Raw genomic sequence first — 9,407 nt, 5'->3', positions numbered from 1 at the left:
GACACTTGCAGAATTGTAGTGGTTAGCAAATGAGATGAGTAAATAAATGAACTCTGTGAAGATGAGGAAAGGCCAGGATGAAATGGGAGAGACCGAGTTACATAGTTACAAACTGAAAGAGACTATTGGGAGGCAGAGTCAAGATCGCGATGTGGAAAGACGTGGAGTTCACGTCTCCCCACAACTAGGGTACCTGCCGGACGCTGGTGGGGGACCTCGACACCCAAGGAGACAGGAGGAACCCCTGAGAGATAAGGTAGGATGTGGGGGTGAGAGAGGGGGAAGGAGAAGTGGAGGCTGGACAGGACTAGCGCCCCTGAGGGGTGGCTGGGAGAGGGGAGGGGTTCCCATGCATGGAGGGACCCTCAGGGGCATGCAGAATCAGGGGGCAGCATGCCTAGTGTTTCTCCTGCCCAATCGGACCTCAGGAAGCTTGCTGGACTCCCGGCCTGGGTCCTCCACCCTCCGAGGACCCTCTGGGCCATGCTGACCCTAGTGGCATAGGAGGGAGGCAGGGGGAGAAGAGGAGAGGCTGTCAGGGAGGGGCCTTCTGGGATCGGAGGATCAGGGGAGGCATGGAGGGCATTCTAATTTATAGATTTATTGAAAGAAAATGCAAAAATTGTACGTGTTGTTTAAGATTTCATTTTGTGTGTAACAGAGTTTTCTGAAGGAACCAGAGAAACTGGAATGTGGGTCTTCTCAATGCCCCCATACAGGGAGAGATGGTTGATGGATGAAAAAGGCTCTCACCCAATTCTTTGGCAGGATATCAGTGTCCTAGTAGTTTAAAGACATACTCAGGAAAATACAAAGACTTTACACTTTGCAATGGACAGAGGATTAATCTCCAAAATATATAAGTAGCTCATGCAGCTCAATATGAAAAAAAAAAAAAAAACCCAATCAAAAAATGGGTGGGAACCCTAAATAGACATTTCACCAAAGAAGACATACAGATAGCCAAGAGGCACATGAAAAGATGCTCAATGTCACTAATTATTAGAGAAATGCAAGTCAAAACTACAGTGAGGTATCACCTCACACCAGTCAGAATGGCCATCATCACAAAATTTACGAACAATAAATGCTGGTAGGGTGTAGAGAAAAGGGAACCCTTTTGCACTGTTGGTGGCAATGTAAATTGCAGGGCAGGAATCGAGATGCAGACATAGAGAATGGACATGTGGACATGGAGAGGGAAGGGGAAGGTGGGACGATTTGGGAGATTAGGTTTGACATAAATACCCTACCATATGTAAAATAGATAGCTAGTTGGAGCTATCTATATAGCACAGGGAGCTTAGCTCAGTGCTCTGTGATTACCTGAATGGGTGGGATGAGGGTTGTGGGAAGGAGGTCTCAGAGGGAGGGGATATAGTTGATTCACTTCATTGTACAGCAGAAACTAACATCATTGTAAAGCAATTATACTCCAATTAAAAAAAAACTGAAAGAAAAACCAAGTTGGAAAAAGCTTGTAGTCTGTCACTACAGATACCATTAGCACCTCCTGGACACAGTCTATTTACCCCTTTCACATCCTAGTGTTATCAAGAGAAAAACAGTTCGGCTGCAACATAAAAACATCCTTTGATGGTATGTAAGCCGATTAAATATTCTGCCTTGTACCAGATTATATATCTCAGTCAAAATTGAAATCCATGTCCTGGAAACTTTTTGTTTATATTTTGTGAAATCATAAATATTAAAATATAAGTCATCTTAACCCAAAAGTCCCACAGACAAGAAAAAAATGAATAAAACCTCAGTAAAATTAGGTTGTGAATAAAAATTGTTGCTGTATAATATTGATTAGGGGTACAGACTCTGGAGCTAGACTACCTGAGATTAAATCACAGCTCTGAACTACTCAGCTGTATAACCTTAAGCAATTTACCTCTCTGTTCCTTCATCTCCTCATCTAAAAAAGAAGGGTACCTGCATAGTTTTCTGTTTTGAGTGATTATCAGGAGTTGATTGGCAGTGAAATTCATGCCTCAACCTGAGGCCTGCAAAACAGAACAAATCGAACCAAAAATCTTGTTACAGTATTAAATTGATACCCGTGAAAGTTGAAATGCTGTTGGAATCAGCTCAAAATGATGATTATTTTTTCTGATCACTCTGCTTTCCTGATTTTAGATTTGTTACTTGAGATTTCAATAAGGATTTATAGCACAAAAGCTTTTTTCCTTCTCATATTTTCACTATTTAAAAGCAATGATACAATGAAAAAACATAGAAACTAAAATCAGTGATTGTTAGTAGTACTTGGATCAATTATGGACACTAGGAAAGGAAATAAATGATAAAGGAAGCATTTGGATATACATGCATACTGTATATATATATATATGTACACATATGTACTTTAGTAAGCATTCTTATTCTTTTCATTGTAGGGAGTTGGGTCATTTCACTCACTGATGAGTGTACATGTCAGTATACTCATTAATGCAGAGTAGTCAGATTTAGTGTATAGATTATGCAACTCTTAAAGAATATTATTATAATTGAAAAAGTCAAACTAAAAAAATCCAAATTCTCAATGCTCTTCATGATTCAAAAGGCAGAGAGGATTTATAAATAAATTACATAAAAAATTATGAAATGTTTCTGTGCTGCATAAGCACTTTAAGAAATTTTTTTAAAATTTTACTTCATTGCTTATTGACATGTTTGGTAAATACAAAACTGGTATTTTCTCAACCATCTTGGTCAAGACCTACGTAGGCACATATACAACTGACCAAAAATGTTAATTTTCAGATAAAAGGTATTTATACAAACAATAGCAAAGCATTTGTCCTTAAGTTTTTCCTGTTGAAACGTATATTTATAAATATACATTCTAAAGTTAAAACATACATCAGCAAACTTTATATTAATAGTTATGGGGAAAAAAGTGACTCTTCGTGTTCTCCAGAGAGAACAGATTGATATCATAAACTTCTGATTATAATACTGGCAAAAACACTCTGAAATATCATAGTAAATGAAAAAGTCATCTGATTATTTAGTGAACATATTCTATCTCATGTAACAGAGTAAATGGATATCACATTTGCTAGAATTTAAGAAATAAATTGGAGGAAAGTGACTGCTCTTTTCTATTATTCTTTAACTGTATCTTTAGTAGTAGTTTGTGCTATAATTTGGGCAATTTGCGTGTTTTATTTTCCCTCCATCTCCTGCTTCCAGAGCACTATTTCCCTTTGATTGAGGAGTTACCGTGACAGAAGATAATGAAGCTCATGGCATTCAGTGGGTAGCCTGTCACTGCTGACTCTGGCTGCTGCCTTTTTCTTTCTTTGCACTCCTCTGATTTTTCCAGGCACAATGAGAAACAATTATTAAAGCCATGCACCACTCTAAAATATTATACCACAAAATGGTTATTTTTTAAGAGCCTTTCACTCTTGTAAGTCTCTTTGTTTAGCCTTAGAAGTGGTACATTTTATCATTATTTTCTATTTAGTCTTCAGCACAGGGATGAGAGATTGTTTTGTGCTTTGGAGGAGGCAATCTTATACTGTGCACAATTTATATAACTTCTTATGTTGGTCCTCATCACATCAATCAAAAACCTTTTGCACCTTGTACCTTCTACCTGAAGTCTTCCTCTGTTGACCTGGTATGTTGTGTATTCCTGTGTCAGGAACCACTAACCTTTTTGAGAGGATGATCTCGTAGACTTGATTAGTGTCTACCAGAATCCAGTTCTCATTTTCTTTCTGTCACAGGAAAGACTATACTTTTCAGGCCACTTGCATATGAGAATGGTTCACAAAATTACCCTGACCAATGAATATGAGGGAATATGATATCTATCATTTCTAGACTATGAAAATGTCACAGGTAATTCCCCACGTTTTCTCTCCTCCATGGCAACCAAGGAGGCCAGGTGTACTGACGATGCAACTATACATTTGATACTTCCATCAGCCTGTGTGAAGCTGAGACACATTGCCCCTCCCAGACACACATACCATTATTTACACGTGTAGGACATATAGTGTAAGTAAGCAACTATCTTTTGTTTGTTAAGCCACTGAAATTTCAGCATAAGTATATCTAATACAGAGTAGCTATTTTCCCTTTATCTAAAGAATTAAGGTCACTAGACAGTATAAATGTTATTGAAAACCTAGAAATACTTAGCAAGACATATAGGTATGGCAGGACTAAAACGTCCCACTATTTGTTGCCCTTCCCCTCTCTACAAAGCAAATTCCTAGAGATAACCAAAGAACGAGGGAAAAAAGTGTGTGTCAAAGAGGTATAGATAAGAACTTGACCTATCAATAGATTAAGAGGCAGTGGGAGAATTTGGAAAGAGGACAGGGTTTAGATTCTAACCCTACTAACTGAAGCCTGTGTTCCATTCAACAAGTTTGACAAAAGTACCTGACCCATAGATTGTTGTAAACAATTAAGCATAATGAATGAAATGTAACCTGCAAAAGTGCCTATAAGATAGGGATTAGACATTCAAAACATGATAGCAATTATTATTATTATTAATAATTATTGTTAGTCTAATAGTCCCATTTGTATGTTAATACATATAGGCTAATTAGTATAAAATAACAATACATAAGAACTCTCATCCCTTCCCAATGGTAAGAAGTATTCTTTTCCACTAATTTAAGATTTCTTTTTAATGTAAAAGTTTAGAGTACTCTCAGGTTTGCTGTTTATTTTAATGCTTCCTTAAGGGTCAGCCAGCACATAGTTGAAAAAATGGTGAGTTCTCATTAACTTATTTGAAATCTCCAACAAAATTTCAGCCTTGAGAAGAAACCCAGGGAGCCAAGGGACTGCTTGGAAATCAAACTGCTTGGCTTGCTTCTGGTCCTAACTTACCCTCCAATTTGTGCTGAGTGTATACTAAAATGAGAAGAGGGGAAAAAAACCCTGCCCAATAGCAACTACAAATTCAGGAGACATAAAATCAGATTATGTATTCCTCGAGGATGGAGAGCATACGTTATTAATCTTTGTCCCTTAACATATAACATTGCTCACACATTGTGATAAATAATAAAAATATTGTAAATAACTGCAAGTGCAGTACATCATTTATGATATATTTTTAAAGGATTTATAGGTTCTTTTTCCAAGTACCTCATTTTTTCCCTTTACATACATCTTTAATTCCATAAAATTAAGATGAATTTTATTAATTTCTTTTAAATGCTCTTGACTTTATTTTTGCAATACCTACTTCACATAACCATCACACATAGGGAAACATATGCAAAATTAAAGCATAATCTTTACGTCTTGTTTTCCAAAAATGCAGGATTTCCATTGTGTCACTCATTGTCTCTAGACTCACATTTCATTGACCAATTTCCATCCTGAGGCCTTTGCAATAAAAATAAAACTAACTCCTATATACAGCACAAATAAACATAAGAGAAACAAAAATTAAATATAATAATATATTTCACCATATGTTTTGTATAAGCAGTATTGCTTTAGGTAAGCTTTTTGTCAAGAAACAACAAAATTTTTTTGAAATTAAAAACAACAAAAATTTTATAAATCCCTCTGTATTCTTTGATTTTAACTTAGTAGCAAATAACAACCCTGAGAATCAATCATGCAAGAAAATATGTACTGTATAATCAGTGATTCAAAATTATGACCATTCAGTATCTGTTTGTCTTCTCTGGGAAATGCCAGCAAACATAATTTTACATTAAAGTGCCAAATTCACAACAACCTCACATAAAAAGTCACATTTACTGGTCCTATTTTGACAGTTTTAGCAAAAATTGATTGACTATATTGAAGTACCTTTTTTTCCTCTCAACATAACTTTATTTGTATTTGAGATACTGCAGTAAAGCAATTCTTAAACCTGACAACTGCCTTGCAATAAGAGCTTGTTCCTGAGACTCTGAAAGGAACTCTTTGCAATCATCTCAAATACGATATGAAAGTAACGTGCTTAGTCATCTGACACAACATCCATAACTTACAAAGATGCAACTGAGACATGATAAATTCAGCTACTTCAAAATTTTTCTTACACTATTTATTTTTTGAAAGTTCACTTTGGAAGCCTAGAATTGATAATGATATTAATTTGATTGAAAAAGACTTTTTTGCCAAGAGGACCTTTGTTTCTTACTTGGAGATAGACAGATGATAGATAGATAGATAGATAGATAGATAGATAGATAGATAGATATAGGGATAATATATCTCAATTTTTATCACTTGGGTTCTCTTAAGAGTGTGGACCATAAAGTCATTACATTCAAAGGGTGAAGATTCAAGAGTATTATAAGTATCCTAAGCCATTTTCTGGTCCTAGTTAATCTTATTTTCATAAAAATTGATAAGCATGCCTTTTTGAGTTCTACATTTTCAAAGCATAGCTTTTCTATTAAAATTCATGTGTGTTATTTATGTGTGTGTGTGTGAGTACATAGTGTGTTGAATTTAATGGTAGCTGCAACACTTGATTACTGATTTTCTGCAACTTGCTTGAACTCTATATGGCTCAGTATCTTCACCTATAAAATAGGGTTTGTGAAAGTCACTGATCCAAGAATTTTTCATGAAAATTAAATGAGATTATGAGCCAAAATACTTAATTCATTTCCTTGCAATTGGGAACAATGACTCTTTGCTATCACTATTACCACTATTTCATTTTCTCTAAGTTTCACAACGTATGTACTGTTTTACAATGTATGACAGATGGTTGCTTTTTTTCCAAATGCTTACTCTACCTAGTGATTTAATTTTCTATTCTAAAATCTCCTCTGATCTTTCAGAGAGTTTCAACTTTTGTAATTTTAAAATTCTGAATAATTTTCTGGAACCAAAAAAAGTATTTATATATTTTTATAGCTACATTGTTTATTAGTTCTTGTTAGCTTAAATTTTACAATAGTATTATAACCATTTAAAACATATCTGAGGAAATCTATTGATATAGAAATATTTTTCTTATATTGAAATATGTTATTTACTCAATCTATTTAGGTAAGTTTTATGCAATTTTAGCTGTTAGACTTATCTACCAATTTAGGTCTAAATTTCCAGAAAGTGCAGAAAGAAAAAAAAAGAACTAATGACTAAGAATCTTATATTCACAAAAACTATCTTCCAAAACTGAAGGCAAAAATAAAGATTACCAGATAAATAAATAGAGAATTCACTGCTAGCAATTTACCTTACAAGAACCCCTACAGGATGTTCTTCAGGATAAAGAACTAACATCAGACAATCATCCAAAATTACAGAAATAGAGACAGTAAAAGTATATATTTAGGTAATTATTAAAATGGCACATATAAACACAACCCCTACCAATAATAACATTAAATGTGAATATATCTCTGGCTTTTGATTTAATTGCTTAATATATTTAATGTTATCATTTTTATGGTTTTATTATTGTCTCCCATTTATATATTAGTTTTAGATTCTTTGATGGTTGCACAATTTTGTGAATTTACTAAAAACTAATTAAATTTGGCACTAAATAAGTGAATTATTATGGGAATTCTACCTTTATAAAGCTGTTAAGAATAAATATATGGATAGAGAGGGGGAAGATGGCGGAAGAGTAAGATACGGAGATCACCTTCCTCCCCACAGATACACCAGAAATACATCTACACGTGGAAAAGCTTGTACAGAACACCTACTGAACGCTGGCAGAAGACCTCAGACCTCCCAAAAGACAAGAAACTCCCCACGTACCTGGGTAGGGCAAAAGAAAAAAGAAAAAAACAGAGACAAAAGAATAGGGATAGGACCTGCACCAGTGGGAGGGAGCTGTGAAGGAGGAAAGGTTTCCACACACTAGGAAGCCCCTTCGCGGGCGGAGAATGTGGGTGGCCGAGGGGGGAAGCTTCGGAGCCGCAGAGGAGAGCGCAGCAACAGGGTTGTGGAGGGCAAAGCGGAGAGATTCCCGCACAGAGGATCTGTGCCGACCAGCACTCACCAGCCCGAGAGGCTTGTCTGCTCACCCGCGGGGGTGGGCGGGGGATGGGAGCTGAGGCTCGGGTTTCTGTCGGAGCGCAGGGAGAGGAATGGGGTTGGCGGCGTGAACACATCCTGAAGGGGTTAGTGCACCACGGCTAGCCGGGAGGGAGTCCGGGGAAAAGTCTAGAGCTGCTGAAGAGGCAAGAGACTTTTTCTTCCCTCTTTGTTTCCTGGTGCGCGAGGAGAGGGGATTATGAGCGCTGCTTAAAGGAGCTCCAGAGACGGGCACGAGCGGCGGCTAAAAGCGCGGACCGCAGAGACAGGCATAAGGTGCTACGGCTGCTGCTGCAGCCACCAAAAAGCCTGTGTGCGAGCACAGGTCACTCTCCACACCTCCCTTCCGGGGAGCCTGTGCAGCACACCACTGCCAGGGTCCCGGGATCCAGGGACAACTTCCCCGGGAGAACGCACGGCGCCTCAGGCTGGTGCAACGTCACGCCGCCGGCCTCTTCCGGCGCAGGCTCGCTCTACACTCCGTAACCCTCCTCCCCCAGGCTGAGTCAGCCAAAGCCTCCGAATCAGCGGCTCCTTTAACCCTGTCCTGTCTGAACGAGGAACAGATGCCCTCCTGCGACCTACACGCAGAGACGGGGCCAAATCCAAAGCTGAATCCCAGGAGCTGTGCGAACAAAGAAGAGAAAGGGAAATCTCTCCCAGCAGCCTCAGGAGCAGCAGATTAAATCTCCACAATCAACTTTATGTACCCTGCATCTGTGGAATACCTGAATAGACAACGAATCATCCCAAATTGAGAAGGTGGACTTTTAGAGAAAGATTCATTAATTTTCCTCCTTTTCCTCTTTTTGTGAGTGTGTATGTGTATGCTTCTGTGTGAGACTATGTCTACATAGCATTGCTTTCACCATTTGTCCTAGGGTTCTATCCGTCCTTTCTTTTCAAATTTTTTTCTTAGTAATTATTTTTTTATTTTAATAACTTTATTTTATGTTACTTTATTTTACGTTATTATATCCTCTTTCTTTCATTCTTTCTACTTTTTCTCCCTTTCATTCTGAGCCATGTGGATGAAAGGCTCTTGGTGCTGCAGCCAGGAGTCAGTGCTGTGCCTCTGAGGTGGGAGAGCCAACTTCAGGACACTGGTCCACAAGACACCTCCCAGCTCCACATAATATCAAACGGTGAAAATCTTCCAGAGATCTCCATCTCAACACCAGCAACCTGCTTCACTCAATGACCAGCAAGCTACAGTGCTGGACACCCTATGCCAAACAACTAGCAAGACAGGAACACAACCCCACCCATTAGCAGAGAGGCTGCCTAAAATCATAATGTCCACAGACACCCCAAAACACACCACCAGACGTGGACGGGCCCACAAGATCCATCCTCATTCACCAGAACACAGGCACTAGTCCCCTCCACCAGGAAGC

This window comes from Hyperoodon ampullatus (assembly GCF_949752795.1).
Source record: "Hyperoodon ampullatus genome assembly, chromosome: 8".
In the NCBI taxonomy this organism is placed as follows: Eukaryota; Metazoa; Chordata; class Mammalia; order Artiodactyla; family Ziphiidae; genus Hyperoodon; species Hyperoodon ampullatus.
The sequence above is the reverse complement of the archived record's forward strand: the minus strand, read 5'-3'. Positions refer to the sequence as shown.